The sequence below is a fragment of the Lontra canadensis genome, unplaced genomic scaffold (assembly GCF_010015895.1).
Source record: "Lontra canadensis isolate GAN:19392208 unplaced genomic scaffold, GSC_riverotter_1.0 scaffold51, whole genome shotgun sequence".
In the NCBI taxonomy this organism is placed as follows: domain Eukaryota; kingdom Metazoa; phylum Chordata; class Mammalia; order Carnivora; family Mustelidae; genus Lontra; species Lontra canadensis.
The window spans coordinates 12,438,958-12,457,885 of NW_022631045.1; positions in this window are offsets into that span (position 1 = coordinate 12,438,958).

Below are 18,928 nucleotides of genomic sequence, written 5' to 3' on the forward strand. Positions count from 1 at the left end.
AAAAAGATTTCGTTTATTTATTTGACAGAGAGAGAGACAGCAGGAGAGGGAACATAAGCAGGGGGAGTAGGAGAGGTGGAAGCAGGTTCCTGCAGAGCAGGGAGCCCAAAATGGGGCTCAATCCCAGGACCCTGGGATCATGACTGAGCTGAAAGCAGATGCTTAACCGACTAAGCCACCCAGGTGCCCCTTAATGTGTGTGTGTGTGTGTGTGTGTGTGTGTGTGTGTGTGTGTTCCCTTTCCCAGCTACACCCTGGCTGATTACAGCGGTGGTGCTGAAGGAAGCCTTTGGTGTTCATTGCCTAAGAGGGCTTCTTGGAGGGGCTCCACAAAGAGAAACCTTTGGTGGGGCGCTTTAACTTTTCAAAACATGAAGTCATCTGTTGGTTATGTTTTCACAATATATGGGTGAAGTTGGCAGGGTGGATATTCTTTCTCTATAGGTGAGGAAACCAGAGTGCAGGCAGTTAAGAGAACTCACCTTTTGTCACACAAGTTGGTGCTAGAACTGGGATTAGGACCCATGTCTTAGCCTCCGGGCAACCCCTTTCTGTTATGTGACATTCCCAGACTCAATTGATCTCCTTGCTAGGCTTGTGTTGAGACCTTGATCCCTATTCATGACCCTGTAAAACAGGGATGAGAAATACTGTAGACTAGTTTCGGCTAGAGATGGCTGGAGTTGCAGTACCTGAATCAGGTTTTCATTTCCTGGCAGTGGATGGAGGTTTCTTCCCGAGCCTGAGCCAAGTGGAGTGACACAGGGGTGGTCCAACTCCAGCCCGGAGTCTTCTCTAATACCATCTCTACCCCGCACATCAGGATCCAACGGCTACACTGAAAGGAATGAAAAGGAGATGCCGACAACATTGAGAAATGTCAGGAAAGCTTGATGCTGATACCTTTCTATCACCTTCCCTCTTCCTTCCCTCTTTTTTTTTTTTTTTTTAATTTTAATGATACAAAATAATTCCAGAAATTCAGAGAGGGATTCTATAGATGTTAAGCATTTGTGTTATGATTTTAACTGCAAAGCCCTTGGGGGCATTGGATTTCCTAATGTTTTGGGTAGCTGCAAAATTTAATTTTAGCTAGAAAAGGGTTAACTGAGGGTCAGTGTAATTCCCAAATCATCAGCTGCAAATCATCTAACCATATGTGAAAAATTCAATGACATTAAAGGTAATTCTCTGGGAAAGTAAAAATAACATGCAGTTTTGGGGCCAGAAATAAAGATTTGGAACATTTCTTTATGCATAGAGAATTCTTTAGTAGGTGAGCTTGGATTCATGTTAGTCATCACAAGTAAATGTGGAATATCTGGAGTTTATTTATGAATTTAGTTCTTTAAAAAAAAATAAAGTAGTTTAGGTAAGAACACAGATACACTAAGACCAATACAGATGAACTCAAGGCAAAAACTAGAAAGCGAAAGGAAAAAGGAGAGGATGAGAGAACAGCCAGTCCTCCTGACTGAGGAAAACCTGACTTAGTGAAAGTAAGTACTTGAACTTCATTGGGGCTTGAGGAAAGATGGTGCCAAAAGTGAGCCGGTAGCTCTCATTGTCCTGTCTAGTACTATAATGCTTATTTCATTCATTCACTTGTTCCCTCCTTGATTCATTAATTCACTCATTTCAGTAAAATGAAATGATTTGTTTTGTATTACCATGGCACTATGCCAGGCACAACAGTGAACATGATCCAGAAGGTTTTATGTTTGTGGAGCTTATAGTTTGCTTCAGAAGGCATATACACAAATGATTACAATTTGCTCAGATCTACAAGATGTGCAAAGTGTAAGAACATCCAGTAGCGTACCTTACCTGGAGTGGAGGTAGGGAGGTTTCTGTTACCTCCTAAAACACTTTAAACAGCTTTCCAGGATCATAAATAGCTTGTTATGGGATTTCAAGACTACTTTTCAAAAGCAGAGTCTGATTTATTCACAAATGACTTTAAAATTAATTAATTAAAACAAAATCGGCAGGCACTTTCTACGTGCCAAGCACTCTACTAGGCAGAGTGTAATCTATGTAAATTTAGTTATTTATGGCTTAAAATAGGATCTATATTATTGGATGTTTTCCTAGTATGTGATTTCTGTCCTGGTTCTGGGTGCCTTTGCTGTCTCTTCAGATACCTTTAATATGAGAGCATAGTCATAAAAACTGCACATGTGTTGGTTTACCCCAGTCATGAATGATAAAATAGGATGAGATAATTATTCAGAATATGAATATTCTGATATGAATATGAATACTGCCAGGCTCTTCAGAGAACTAACTCAAGTTTTTCATGAAATTTAACATGTAGAGTGGGACAGTAGTAAGCCGAGAATCTTTGTGTTGGAAAAATATTATATGATACACATGAAATATTTCTGCTGAACAATCAGGAGTGTTCTGGATTTTATAATGTAGAGAATTCCTCTAAGGTAGAAGTAGGGGGAGTAGTGTAGGTAAGAATGTGGAATAAAGTCAAGTTCCTAGTTCTGCCACTTTGTAGCTATGTGAACTGGGATAGGTTACATTATCTGTATAGGTACATTATCTGTACCTTCATTTCTACATCCACAGCATGGGGATAATATTTATATTACGGTATTGTTATGAAGTCTGTATGAAGTCACTTAGAGTACTTAGCCCAGAGCCTGGCAGATAGCAAGGGCTCAATAAGTGTTAGCTATTTAAAAAAAAAAAAAGATTTATTTATTTATTTTAGAGAGGGGGAGAAAGAGAGAGAGCAAAGTGGGGCTGGGGGGCTGGGGAGAGAGAGAGAGGGAGAAGAAGAGGGAGAGAATCTCTAGCATATCAAGCCCCAACAGCACAGAGCCTGCTGTTGGGGCTCGATCTCATGACCCCAAGATCATGACTCAAGCCAAAATCAAGAGTTGGATGCTTAACCAACTGACCTGTAGGTACCCCAAGTGTTAGCTATTTTTAATATTAGGGTAGAAAATGTAAGATTTTGAGAGTTAAAGGAAAATATTTTAATTTGCCATAATGTTTATTTAGAATCTATAAAAAGACATGTATTTTAAGAAGAAGTAGGACCAACAAGGATGAATGGCCACAGCTTTTGAATTTTACTTATTTTTTGGTCACAGCTCTTTTAACCTAAGGATTCCATGAGGTTAATATGAATGGAGAAAAAAGGTTATATAGCTAACATATGCCTTGTTCTTACAATTCTCATTATGCCACATTAGCTCAGGATTCTGGGAGAAGTGATTTTTGAACGAGATAGGACTTACCAAGGTGTAGAGAAGTAGAATGTGTGATGGTTAAGAGCATAGACTCTGAAATCAGTTTGAACCCCAACTACACTTGGTAGCTGTGTGACCTTGGGCAAGTTACTTAACCTCTCTGTATTACAATTTCCTCATCAGTAAACAAGAGGATAATAAGAGTACCTACCTCATTGCGTTGTTGTTTAAATGAAATTTAAATGAGATTAAATGAAATAATTGAAGTAAAGTGTCCAGAACAGTTATGTCCCATGACTTTCAGTAAAATTAGCTGTTATTTATCTTATTTGGAGGTAAGCTTCTTGACAGCAAGCATTTTTTGCCCGTTTTCTTTTTTCCACTCATGCATCTCTAGTACTTGGAAAGTGCCTGACATGGCAGTTGCTCAAAACTACTTGTTGAATGAAAAAATGTATGCAAATTCTGTTAGTCAAATAAGAGGATGAAAAAGCTGGGCTACAATGTTGAGAATTATTGAAGCTGGGTGATGGGTATATGGGAGTCTATTAGATGATTCTCTCTGCTTTTGTATATGATTAAAAAGTTTTAAAATGAAAGTTAATAAAAAGAAGACTAGGCTGATCTAATCATTGGAGTTAACCAGACATTAATAAAAAAACAAACTTTGGGGGGTGCCTGGGTGGTTCAGTCATTAAGCAACTGCCTTCAGCTCAGGTCATGATCCCAGGACCCTGGCTAACACATTTATGTTCTCGGTCACATCTCATCACAGCCTCCTTGCATTTAGGGACACTACACACCACTTCAACTCTATGCTTGGGCCCATTTTAAACAGCGAAGTTACCAAAACAAAGCACAAAAATTTGGAAAACGTGACACTAAGTAACCGTGAAAAGGACACTTGTTTATAGTAGGAGCTGAAGCAAGAAGGCAGAATGTTGCCTTATTCCACTGCAGCTGGGAATGGGTATATCAGGTGATTAAAAAATTTCACCTGCCTCATGTTTGCAAATGATTATGAAAGGGCTATGAGTATTCCTTTTGGAGTTACAAATAAATTCTAGCAAGTAGGGAACTTTGCAAATACAGAATGTGTGAATAATGAGGATTGGTGATATATCTGTTAATCTTGCACAATATGCCATTATGTTTAATAAAACAAAACATGCGATTTACTACCTATATGTTACAGAATATTATATGTAGTTATGTAAAATGATGGTTCTTAATTCCGTGTCTTTGATCCAGGCAATCTGAAATGAGAAAAAAATTAGATTACAAGGTGAGCCACAAAATTGTAAAATATAGGATCTCTTAAACTTTAAACCTTTAGGCTTTGGTATTGGTCAAATATTTATAGATATTGTATGTATAATGCCATGTCATGTCGTTTTTATCATCTGTTTAGCTCATAGTTTTAAAATTTCATCTATTGCTTTGGAAAAAGTTGAACTGAGGCCACTTTCAGTGATTATCTGAAACATCATGTTTATATCTAAAGAATATACTAAAATCTAAACATTATAAAATACAACCTATAGTATTAAAAAATTTTCTCCCCCACCTCAATGAGAATTTTTATGAACTTCCTGTAGTTATTATCCCACCATAAAAATCATTTCCAAAATAAAAAATCATTTCCAAATTTATGTCTCTAATCACTTCAAAGGGCAAAGAATTTTCACATTTAAATATTATGAAGGCAAAGTTACCTTGGTTTTAAGTGGAAAATTAACCATTCCAAAGGCAATGTACATTATTAGGAGATTTCACTGAGAAGCAAAGGAGAATTTTACCTTCCTGGATTAGCAAATCAAGGGATGGGAATTGGAGGTTTCAAAATGGAAAGGCATCTTTAGCTCTGTGTAGCTAGAAGTTTCCCAGATGTACTTCTGCTTCCCTAGTCTTAGGAGTCTCCCTCTTGTAACTCAGTGTCTTAACGTGCTTGTATTATTGTCACCTGATCATCACAGGCACAGTAGGATGGTGGAATTTGGGAGGTGACTGGATGTTTTCAATTAAAACGAAAAGAGCACTTTTTAGGATCTATTGGTGCTTGGTGCAGTGGTAGAAAAATCTACCCAGGAAGATAAATTAAAATAACATATAATCTCCCCAGGGATCCAAAATATTCCTGAATACCACACCAACAAGCCAAATAAAGGACTGAGTGTCCATCCATATGTCAAGAATAGGGAGAGTTGTCATAAAACATGCCACAACTAGCTCAGACATGCAGTGGGTAGACTTGCCTTAGGCATGTAGTCCTTTAGCCTGTTGACTTTAATCTGGTCTGGGGATGTGTTACAGGAAGTATGGTCTAGTGGATTCAAATGGAATCCTGTCACTGAAGTGCAGCATTCCGTGTGAACTTATATTTACCACTGGAGAATGAGGAAGTGATTTATGAAACAGTTAAACTTAAGGTGTGTGGTTCTTAAGATGTACACAATCACACGGAATGCAGAAACAAGGAATGCTTGGGGTGAGGAGAAGGAAGAATGGAAATTAGACTGAGGGGATTTGAGAGTCGGATACATTCCCAGTGGAGTCATTTGGCACACTGCAGACGTGAATCAGAGCACACAATTTCTCGATTGGGTGCTGGGCATGAAAACTGCTGGGAGCTGGACCACGGTTCCCTCAGTGATACATCTCTCAGCCCCAAGTGTGTGGTCAGACTCGCTGCTCACAAATTCCACCAAAAATAGTCTTTCTTTTTCACACTTAAAAATTCGTTCCAAACAAGTGTTTCCTTTTAACATTCCCAGAGCAGATTGACTTTTTGAGCTTTGTGTTGCTTCCAACCTCGTCAGTGTCAGAGGCCTCAAATTAATTCCAACATCTCGTTGCTGTTTTCCCTTAAGAAGTCCTGATGGTATTGCACTCGCTTTGGGTTCAATCTGTTTATGCTTATTGGAATGCCCATTGGAGCACCATTTCTACCATTCTGTCCCATTTGTCTTGGTCCAGGAAATTCTTGTGATTAACATGGGGGTCTTTTTCGTCATCCCTATCACCTTTACTTCAACCCATTGGTTATGAAACGGTTGTATCCAGTTAAAAGAAGAAAGGAGTCACGTGGAGAGAAAGGGAGCAATTGAATATTATTAGAGCCTTGAGGAATGAAGGCCACAGGGTGAAAACCATCGCATATTAAGTAGCTCAGCTTAATAAAAACCAAAGGAAACAGCAGCAAACTGTTATAGAAAGTTCTTTTGAACCTCCCTCAGCCATTTTCTCCTACTTCCATTGGTAATACTTGAACAGACATGCGCCTTCACACACAGGCTCACACAGGCCCTGCCCTGACTTCTGACCTGGTTTTACCCCTAGACATCAGATTCTAGGCCATCTTCATGCCTTCTCATGTGAAGGTGCATGCCTGGTGCCCGATTGCTTGTCCTTTTTAGCACCCAGGGAGAAGCAGACCCGGAGAAGGCCTTTCCTGGCCACACAAGATGAGGCAGTTCACACGCTTCCACCTCCCCTCTTGTCACACTTCATTGCATCACTTCATTTTATTTCTCTATCTAGCACTTACTACTCTCTTGTGTATTCATTAGTTGACTTGTTTATTTTTTTGTCTCTCCCAACTACAGTGTAATTCTAAGAAGGAAAAGACTCTTGTTCGGCGTGATCTCTAGGGCCTAGAAATGTCCTTGGCACATAATGGTTCCCCAGGAAATATTTATTTACTCATTGACTATGAAATGAGGAGATAGTAACTTTGCATCATCATTGTGAGCGTACATGTAGTACCCGGCAAAGTGCCAGGCAGGTGGCAGGTATTCACACTGACCCTCTTCCCACATGCTCACTATATAATGAACACTCAGGTACACTCAGGTGATAGGATCACAGTCTTGTTGACTCAACTGTTGACTGATTTATTAGTTTTATTTCTGATTCAGCTTTGGCCTCTGGGACAGGAGGGTGCACTGAAAGCAAACACACCAGACTACTGGAAGTGGGGATCTTGGGTTGCAGTCTTGCTTTCACCTCTGACTCACTATGTAAGCTGTGGGCAACTTAACCTCTCTGATTCTGTTTTGTCATCCATCGAATGAAGAGGTTGGATAGATGATGCTTAAGATCTCTTGCAGTTTTTGCACTTTTATAATGTTGCCTCTTTACCTCTGTTTGGATGTGCAACAAACCACTGTCTTCACATGAGAGTAAACATACTTACAAAGTGTTCTGGAGCCTAAGGGGAGTTTCTCTAAGGAGAAACACTGCTGGACAATTCACAATATGGCATCACGAAGGACACACACCACTCTCCTCTTTGTTTCATGGAAGATCTCAGAACATAATGTTTCCTTACCACATACTTTAGGAGTCTTTGTACTCAAGGTGGATTTAATAAATACCATTTTATATAGTATTTTTCATTTGAGGATATCAAGATTTATCTACAACCTGTCATTAAGTGGTATTTTTTTCCCCTAGAAATTCTCTGTGTTTTGTCTACTTATCCTTCTCTATGGGTTTTCCATTTTTAAATTTTTATTTATTGTGGCACCTGGGTGGATCAGTGAGTTAAAGCCTCTGCCTTCAGCTCAGGTCGTGATCCCAGGGTCCTGGAATCGAGCCCTGCGTCGGGCTCTCTGCTCAGTGGGGAGCCTGCTTCCCCCTCTCTTTATGCCTGCCTCCCTGCCTACTTGTGATCTCTGTCAAATAAATAAATAAAATCTTAAAAAATATTTTTATTTATTTATATTTATTGAGGTATAATTGACATACAATATTATATTAATTTTAGGTGTACAACATTGTGATTTGACATTTGCATATATTGTGAAATGGTCACTGTAATTTAGTCTAGTTATCATCTATCACCTTGCAGTTAATACAATATTACTGATTATCTTCTCCATGCTGTACATTGCATCCCCATGACTTACTTATTTTATAACAGGAAGCTTATAGTACTTAATCTCCTGCATTCATTTTGCCCACCCCCAACTACCCTCCCCTCTGGCAGCCACCAATAAATATATTCTCTGTATCTCTTTTATTTGTTTGGTTTTTTAGATTTCACATATAAGAGAAGTCATTTGATATTTGTCTTTCTCTGATTTATTTTACTTAGCGTAATACCCTTAAGAGCCATCCATGTTGTTGCAAATGGCAAGATTTCATTCTTTTTTATGGCTGAATAGTATTCCATTGTATACATATTCCACATCTTCGTTATCCATTCATCCACTGAGAGATGCATAGGTTTTTTCCTTATCTTGGCTATTGTAAGTAATGCTGCAATGAACATAGAGGTGCATACATTTTTCAAATTAGTGTTTTCAGTTTCTTTGGGTAGATACCCACTGGTGGAATAACTGGATCATTTGGTAGCTCTATTTGTAATTTTTTTGAGGACCTCCACACTATTTTTCATAATGGCTGCCCTACTTTGCATTCTCACCAGCAGGACATAAGAGTTCCCTTTTCTCAATGTCTTTACTAACACTTGTTATTTCTTATATTTTTGATAATAGCCATTCTGACAAGTGTAAGCTGATGACTCATTGTGGTTTTTATTTGCATTTCTCTGATGATTAGTGATGTTGAGTATCTTTTCATGTGCCTGTTGGCCATCTGTATGTCTTCTTTGGAAAAATGTCTATTCAGATCCTCTACCCATTTTTTAATTGGATTGTTTTTTGTTATTGAGTCATATGAATTCTCTATATATTTTGGGATATTAATCCCTTATTGGATATCTGATTTGTAAATATCTTATCCCATTCAGTAGGTTGCCTTTTCATTTTGTTGATAGTTTCTTTCACTGTGCAGAAACTTTGTAGTTTGATGTAGTCCTAATTGTTTATTTTTGCTTTTTGTTTCCCTTGCCTTTGGAATCAGATCTCAAAAATCATTATTAAGACTGATGTTAAAGAGATCCTTGTGTATGTTTTCTTCTAGGAGTTTTATGGTTACACGTCTTAAATTCTTAAAGTCTTTAATTCATTTATTTTTTATTATATTATTTATTTCATGTTATTTTTTACATATGGTGTAAGATAATGGTCTAGACTCATTCTTTTGCATGTAGCTGTCCAATTTTGCTAACACCATCTATTGAAGAGATTGCCCTTTTCCTGTTGTATGTTCTTGCCTTTTTAGTTGTATATTAATTGGCTGTATATGTATGCATTTCCTTCTGAGCTCTCAATTCTATTCCATTGACCTATGTGTCTGTTTTTGTGCCAGTACTATACTATTTTGATTACCATAACTCTGAAATCAATGGCTATAGCTCTCTGAAATCAGAAAGTATGATACTTCTGGCTTTGTTCTTCTTTTGAGATTATTTTGGCTATTTGGGGTCTTTCTGGTTCCATATGGATTTTAGAATTATTTGTTCTAGGTCTTTGGAAAATGTCAGTAGAGTTTTGATAAGGATTGCATTGAAGCCGTAGGATTCAGTGGATTGGAGTCCTTGGGATTCCAAAGGTTGCTTTGGATGGTATGGACATTTATTTTATTTATTTATTTTTAGAAAAGATTTTATTTATTTATTTGACAGAGATCACAAGTAGGCAAAGAGGCAGGCAGAGAGAGAGGAAGGAAGCAGGCTTCCTGCTGAGTAGAGAGCTTGATGCGGGGCTCGATCCCACCACCCTGGAATCATGACCTGAGTGGAAGGCGGAGGCTTTAACCCACTGAGCCACCCAGGCGCCCCTGGTATGGACATTTAACAATATTAATTCATTCAGTCCATAAACACAGAATGTCTTTTCATGTATTTGTCTTCTTCAATTTCTTTCATCAATATCTTATAATTTTCAGAGTGCAGGTCTTTTGCCTCTTTGTTTAAGTTTATTCCTGGGTATTGTATTCTTTCTGATGTGATTGTAACTAGGATTGCTTTCTTGATTTCTTTCTCTGATAGTTTATTATTAATGTATAAAAACACAACAGATTCCTGTATATTAATGTTGTATCCTGCAACTTTACTGAATTTATTAATTTTATTAATCTTAACAGTTTTTCTGTATATAATGTGTCATCTGCAAATAGTGACAGTTTTATGTTTCCCTTTCCAACTTGTATGATTTTTATTTCTTATTCTTGTCTAATCATATGGCTAGGACTTCCAATAGTATGTTGAATAAAAGTGGGGATAGTGGGCATCCTTGTCTTATTTTCTTTTGTCTCCAAGATATTTTTTGGTTACTCCTTTGATTTCTGCTATGACCCAGTAGTTGTTAAGTAACATGTTGTTTAGTTTTCATGTTTCTTTTTTGAATTTTCTCATTTTCTTCTTGTAATTAATTTTTAGTTTCATACCACTGTGGTCAGAAAGGATTCTTGATATAATTTGAATCTTCTTGAATTTATTGAGATTTGTTTTGTGGCCAAACAGGCAATTGATCCTGGAAAATATTCCATGTACACTTGAGAAAAATGTATTCTACTGGTTTTAAATGTAATATTCTGTATATATATATATTTATTAAATCCATCCAGTCTAGTATGCATTTAAGGGTCCAATGTTCCCTTACTGATTTTCTGTCTGGATGATCTATCTGTTGATGTAAGTGAGGTATTAAAATCCCCAACTATTATTGCATTATTGTCAATTTCTATCTTTACATCTGTTAATATTTGCTTTATATTTTTTATTGCTCCTATGTTGGGTGCATATATATTTACAAATCTTGATCTTCTTGCTGAATTGACTGCTTTATCATTATGTAGTACCTCTCTTTGTCTTTTGTTACAATCTTTGTTTTAAAATCTATTTTGTCTGATATGGATATAACTATACCAGCTTTCTTTTGGTTTCCATTTGCATGGAATATCTTTTTCCATCCTTTCACTTTCAGTCTGTATATGTCCTTACTTTTGAGATGAGTCTCTTGTAGGCAGCATATATATGAGAGTTACCTTTTTAATCTATTAAGCCCCTCTTTATCTTATGATTGGAGAATTTAGTCCATTTACGTTTAAAGTGGTTATTGATAGGTTTGTACTTATTGCCATTTTGTTAATTGTCTTCTGGGTGTTCTTGTAATTGTTTGTTCCTTTTCCTTTCTTTCCTTTGGCTTAATAATTAATATGTTTTATGTTCAGATTCCTTTCTCATTTTCTTTTGTGCATTTACTATAAGTTCTTGTTTTGTGGTTACCATGAAGTTCACATGTATCATCCCATGCATGTAACAGTTTATTTTAAGTTGATAGCAACTTAAATTTAAACACATCCTAAAACTTTGCATTTTTACATGCCCCTTCCCACATTTTATGTTTTGATGCCGCTTTTTACATCTTTTTAGTTTACGTATTTTATCTAATTATTATAGTTTTTGTTAATTTCACTACTTATGTCTTTTAACATTCTTAGTAGCTTTACAAGTGCTGAATCCACTATCTTCACTATATATTTACATTTTCTAGTGAGATATTTACTTTTGTATGTTTTCTTATTATTAATTAGTACCATTTCTTTTCAGCTTAAAAAAGTCCCTTTACCTGATGATTCACAGACCTGTACCCCTGGGGCAAATAATACATTATATGTTAATAAAAATAATTAAGAAAAAAAGAAGTCCCTTTACTATTTTTGGTATGACTGGTTGAGTAGAGATGAACTCCTTTTAGCTTTTGCTTGCCTGAAAAACTCTTTATTTCTCTTTCAAATATGAATAATAATCTTGTCAAGTTGAGTATTCTTGATTGGAAATTTTATCTTTTCAGGACTTTGAACATGTTGTCTCTCTTCTGGTTTGCAAAGTTTCTGCTGAGAAATCTACTAATAGCCTTATGGGATTTTCCTTGTATATAACAATTTGTTTTTTTCTTGCTGCTTTTAAGATTCTTTTTATCTTTAAACTTCAAAATTTTAATTGTAGCATGTCCTGTTGTAGCTCTCTTTGGGTTCATTGTGTTTGGAACTTTCTGAGTTTCCTGAACCTGGATATCTGTTTTCTTTTTAGGTTAGGGAAGTTTCCAGCCATGATTTTCTCAAATGAGTTTTCTGTCACTTTCTCTCTCTCTTCTCCTTCTGTGACCCTAAAATGCAAATGTTATTTTGCTTGATCTTGTCTTAGAGGTTTGTTACCTTCATTTTTTAAAAATTCATTTTTCTTTAAAATTCATTGTTTTAGAGGTTTGTTAAATTATCTTCATTTTTTAAAATTCATTTTTCTTTCTGGGTGAAGTCCATTACTGTACCTTCCAGCTCATTGAGCTGTTCATGTACTTCACCTAGTGTGCTGTTAGATCCTGCTAGTATATTTTTTAGCTCAGTTATTATATTTTTCAACTCTGTGACTTCTATTTGGTACTTTCTTATATTTTCTGTTTGTTGAAGTTCTCACTGTGTGTTTCTGCATTCTTCTCCCAAGTTCAGTGAGCATCTTTATGACTGTAACTTTGAATTCTTTGTCAGGTAGATTACTTATCTTTATACCATTAAGGATTTTTCTGAAATTTAAAAAATTGTTTGTTTGGAAAGTATTTCTCTGATCCCTCATTTTACTCAATTCTCTTTGTTTTATCCCTATGTGTTAGGTTAAACAGCTACCTCTCTCAGTTTTGGAGTGGCCTTGTGTAGGTGATGATCCTCTCTCAACCTTTCCCTAGCTCTTGGTTGTCTCTTAAATTTTTATGATTGTGTAATTTCCTAATAACCTGATTTATTCTTGATATGCCCCTGTTGTTGAGAGTGTGCCAAGACCTGTCAGTGATCCAAGGAGAGGAATATCATTTAGCTCCAAGTTGCACACTGACTAGAAGTCAGACAGTCAGGCGGTAACTTTTAAAGTATGCAAATATATATAGTCCTATGAGGCTGCAATCACAATTCCTTCTGGTCTTCAGACCAGGAGATCTAGACCAGGAGATCTCTACCCTGAGTGATAGTTGCAAGAATCAGGGCTCCAGATGAATTTTTAAACTTTTTACCATTTTTTGGTAAGTCTCATTGAGCTGCAGTAAGGCTACAGCAACGTGCAAAGATTTTGTGTCCCTGCTTAAGTTCCCTAGGAGTGCCTCCTTAGCCTGTAGATGTGTGGGAAACCTGAAGCCTCTCCCTCTGGCTGAAGCTCTAGTCTGAGTCAATAGGCCTTTTTCACAGGAATGCTGGGTTGTATTTCAGTCCGCTATTTGTGCAGTACCCTGGGTGTGATGGCCTGCCAAGAACTGTCTTTCCAATTGTTACAGTCATGCGGAGCTTTGGAATGCTAGCCCTCTTGGCCACCAGGGCCAGGTGATTCAGGGGTGACTGTTGTGGGAATTACACACACCCACTGACTTTAGCAAGGCTGCTGGAGAGTGTAGAGGGTGGGACATGATCACTGGCTTTAGAAAGGCAGTGGGAAAATGTTTTGACTATGCATGTGGGCAAAAGCAGTGCAGTGAGAAAGTGCTTTGTTTGTGTATGTGTGCAGCTTTAGGCTGGGAGTGGGAGAATGCTGTGAATGTTCATACTCCCCAGCTCAGCTAGGGGTTGGGGGCATGTCACAACTGCCCATGCTTGGAGACTTTAGCTAGGGAGCAGGAGAACACTGTGACTGACTGTCCTCTCCTGCCTCAGCCAAGCAGTAAGGGAGAGCTGCAACAGTCCATGCTCTTCAGCCTCAGAGAAGACTGCGGCTGGTTGCTGAGAATGCAATAGTTGTAACCTTCAGTGCCTCCATCTCTGGGGGTCATCTAAACTGTCCCCCATCCTTCAAGCCAATGCTCCCAGATCAGCAAACAAAACTTGCTTACATATATAATCTAGGTGTTTTTCAAACTGCTATGTCTCTGCTGGGACTTGGGGTTAGCCCTTCAAGAGGGGAATCTCAGTTTCCTATAGCAGTTTGAGACTCCTAGACATCAGCCCTGTTGGTTTGCCAACCCAGATGTTCTGGGGGCTCATGTGTTTGGTGCAGATTCTAGTTGTGGGCGCTAGTGTAGGGCACCAACCCTTGTGTCTCCTGGAGAAGCACCTGTCTGGTGAGAGCCCTTCCTATTGTGTGTCACTTGGGGATGGTTTTTTTTTTTTTTTTTTGGAAGACCATATCTCTGCCTCTCCTATCTATCTGGAGGTAGTCCTTTTATCTTTTATTGTGGACAGCAGTTCATCTAGTTTTCAGATCTTTTTCAGAGGGACATTATCTGTATGTAGCTGTAGATGTGGTGTGTCTGTGGGAAGAGGTGGGTTAGGATCTTCCTATGATGCCATCTTGGACTGGTTCATCAAGTGCTGTTTTTTTTTTTTTTTTAATTTTATTTTTTATAAACATATATTTTTTTCCTCAGGGGTACAGGTCTGTGAATCGCCAGGTTTACACACTTCACAAGGTGCTGTTGTTTTAAAAGAAGTGAAAGGATGAACTGGTTGAAATCATAGGAATTATCTATACTTTATATTTTGTAAGTGCTACATGTAAGAAGTCCAGAGTTACAAAGTATATTCTGTTATCATTACATGCATTACAGAATCCCCTTATTATTACATGAATTATTACATGAATTAAGATTCTCTATTGTCAGAATGTTACCCCACAAATGACTTGGTCTACTGAGTATGATTCCCGAGACCTTCATTCACTCTTCAGTTGATTGCAGTTTGAACCCTTCCTTTTAGTTTTGTGAGTCTGCTCTTGCTTTATAGTGGGTGCTGCCATCTAAAATTCAAATCTATAGTTAGTTTAATTTTTATCTTATTTGATGGATCTATGGAAGTTTTCACTCTGTCCTATTCTTATGTCCCAACTGATACTTACGGTGGATCACACATCTATGTTTTGTACAGGCTCTTCTCTACTTAGATGTTACCAATCTCATTCGCCTGGCAAACTCATGCTCATTTTTGAAGACGTGGCTCATACATCTCACCCTCTTTGAAGCTTTTCTGACCCACTCTCCTGATTCTGGGAGGACTGACTTCTCTCTTTTGTACTAACAGTATGCCAATGTATAACAAAATCAGAGTATTTATTCTTTATTGCAGTTTTTTTTTTACATGTCTGTATTACCTGTTGAGAATTCACTATGGATAAGGATTTTATCTTTTTAAGCTTTTATATTCTTAGCCATAGTCTAGTGCTCTTAGTAAATGTTTGTTGAATGAATGATTGAATGAAAATACAGGATTTAATTTCTGGTCCCAAAGTTTTAAAAAGGTTTTGATCTATGTGTATAAAATACTCTTTGAAATGGCTTTATGGGTAGTAATGGGATTGGAAGGTAAATTCAGAGGATTCCATGAATCCCATGAAGGGTGTTTGTAGTTAATCATAGTATGAATCAAACTGTGTTTTAGTTTAAATTAATTCATCCAATTAAGATATGTTAATTAGGTCAGCCTGTCAGCAAGGGGATTAGAACTAGTATTAAGATGATTGTTTTTTTTCTCCATCATAAAATGTAGCTTTCATAGTCTCTAGACACACTAATGAAGTGAAATTTGTGAGGCAGCCCAAGGATTGGTTGAATTGGCAAAACTTCAAATACCTTTAAAAAATATAGCTTTCATAATTTTTTACTACTTTATAATTTTTAATTGAAAAATGCTATATATCATAATTAAGGAAGACTTAATAAGAAATAAAACCACTGATAAATCTGTCATCCTAAGTAACAGATTTTAAAAGATTTTATTTTCTTGTTTTTTAAAGATTTATTTATTTATTTTAGAGAAAGAGAGAGTGAGCAAACATGGGGGGAGGAGGAGAGAGAGTTTCTCAAGCAGACTCCCTGCTGAGTGCAGAGACTGATATGCGGCTTGATTTCAAGACCCTAAAATCATGACCTGAACCGAAATCAAGAGTCAGAGGCTTAACTGACCAGGCCACCAGGTGCTATTTTCATGATTTTATTTTTAAGTAATCTCTATACCCATCATGGGTCTTGAACTCACAAACCCATGATTAAGAGTTGGCAAGCTCTAATGACTGAGCCAACCAGGTGCCCCCTACATAATGGATATTTTAATGGTTGCCAGTTACCTTCATATGCATTCATATTTTTATATAGTTGCAATCATGGGATTTTTTTCATTTTTCTACAGACTTCCTGTATATGATCCTTTAAAATGGATAAGATAGCAATATTTATGAAAAGATGTTTCACCAATGGTAGTTTCTTGGGATTTTAACTGATGTTACTTGGGGAAAATAAAACATCTCTGAAGTCAAATCAGTTTGGAAAGCTGTGAAAGTGAACAAATTCCTTTACTGTAGGATTTCTCAAAGAAGAAATTTTGAGAAATCTTGCTTTGGATAAAAGATGAGACTATGATACATTTTCTTCAAATTAATTTTAATATGAAACTTAAAAAATACACAACAAAACATCTATTCCACAGATAAGTGTTTAGAACACACTTTGAAAATCAGTGATGGGTCGTCTGTGGTGATGTTATAACCTTATTTACTAGCCCATTTTTCTACTTTTGATCAACAGTATTAGTCACACTTGGGATGAAGCCCAAGATCCTTGACAAGGCCTACAAATCTGTATGATCTGGTTCCTCTTGGCTTATCTTCCACTACCCTTCCCCTTTCCTACTGTGCTCTTACCACTCTGGTTTCTTTCAGTTTCTTGAACTCACTAAGCTCTTGGCCATTGCAGGAAGGATTTTACATGTGTTAATTTTTGACTTTTATAGATAACAGAACACTTAAAATATTTCCTTTCATTGAGTTATTTCTTAATTTACTACCATTTTCAGGAGATATAGTTAGTAACCTAATATAGAAATGTAGTGCTATTGGCTTCATCTTCTACCAGAGTTATGTTGCATAGCATTTCCCTGTCTTGTTGGTATCAGCCAGTCATGTTTCACTATTATAGATGTTTGCCTAGTTCAGTAAAACTGAAAGAGAAAGGCACATAATAGATCACAATGCCAGGTATCAGTAACTTTTAGTTATGTTATTTCCTTGGTTGACAAGATGAATTGTCAATCAGCTTTTTTTCTTTCAGAATGTTTCACACTGTTATATATTGTAGCTCATGAGGATTTTGCTCAGTGTGACAAGGAAGTGGCAAGTTGCTGTCTTCCACACTTTCGAAGACCTATGGTGCTCTAAAGGAAGTGAAGGATGACTGTTGACCTAGTTAAAGAAGCCTCTCGAGAACAGAAAGTGAGACCTGGGATATACACATATTCCTCTGTATGTTGCTTATATTCAGTAAATAGGATAGAGCATAGAAGGAATATTTATCAAAAGTGTAAGTGACTCCAAATTGTAGAATGAGATTTTGTTCCAACCCATTGATTTTATAGATGAACAATGGCAGATCCCAAGCCTGGGCCACTGCACAACATCAGGAGGGGGCTGTTTGTATAGGTTCTGTTTGGCTATGGGGTAAATGGGGTCCCTGAAGTTGTTCAAGGGTAGCCTTGGCAGAGAAGTTAAGAGACTTGCTGAAGATCATTTTGTGGTCTTAGGCTGCCTCTCTTATATGTTTGATGATATAATCAAGAATTAAACATTTTTTTTTTACCAGGTTTGAGAAATGGTGAAACCAGTGTAAAGTAAAAAGTGTAAAATATTCAGTTTAGATTTTGAAATCAATTGACTCCGTCCAAACTGGGGGAAAACCTGACATGAGGGTATTTAAATTAAAAAGTGTTAGAGAAGAGTTGGTTAACCATAAGCACAATGTTAGACAACCCAAAAGTTATAGCTGCAAAATGGTCTAGTTGAATCCTAGGCTGGAGTAATAGAGATAGAACATCCCAAATGCCTGTATTGGTCAGAACACAACAGAAATATTGTGTTCAGTTCTAGGAGTCATGTTTTAAAAATGGGTACTAACAAATCTTTGATCCCCAGGGTCAAGTGCTTGGTACCTAGTAGCAACTTAATGAATATTCAGTTAGGCTTTTGCTGTTAGCACCTGGCATATAGCAGGTATTTTGAAATGTTAGGTTTTCCTACTTTTTTCACAAAGAGGGCAATCAGAGTGTTATATGTCTTGACAAACATGCTCACTCAATAAACTTTCAAGAATTTTGGGATTTTTGTGGGGCACCTGGGTGGCTCAGTCTATTAAGCATCTGAATCTTGGTTTTGGCTCAGGTCATGATCAGGGTCATGAGATCAAGTCCCGTGTCGGGCTCCACACTCAGTGATGATTCTGCTTGAGATTCTCTTTCTCCCTCTCCCTCTCCCTCTGCCCCTACCCCCATTCTCTCTCTCTCTAAGGAATAACTAAATCTTAAAAAAGAAGAAATTTGGAATTTTTCTGAATCTTTGAGTTTTCAAAAACTGAGAGCCTGATTCTCTGCTTTTACAATTTTTTTTTGTAATTCTCTATAAATATAGAAGTTTGATATTACTAAGACCCTACTGGAATTGTCGAAATGTCAACCAGTGAAATTTTTTTCCTTCCTTCCCTACCTTTCTCTTATCCTCTTTCCCTTCTTTTCTTCTTTTCCACATTTATTGGGGAGCCCAAAATGTCCTAGACTCTGGGAATTAAAAATGAATAATTTACGATCTCTTTGAAGGGATTTAATGTGAAGGGAAGTAGATAGACATGAAAACAAATAAATTACAGTATAATGTGATTGTTGTAGCAATAGAAGCATGTAGAAGGCACAGATATAACAACTCAATTCAATGAATAGTGGCTTTGAAAACCTTCTATGTACCCCGGACTCTGTTAAGCCCAGGAGATACAGCTGAAAACAAGACAGACCCATCTTCTGTGAAGCTTAAATAAGTAATTACATGTTTGTAAGTATTCGGGAAGAGAGCACAGACTACC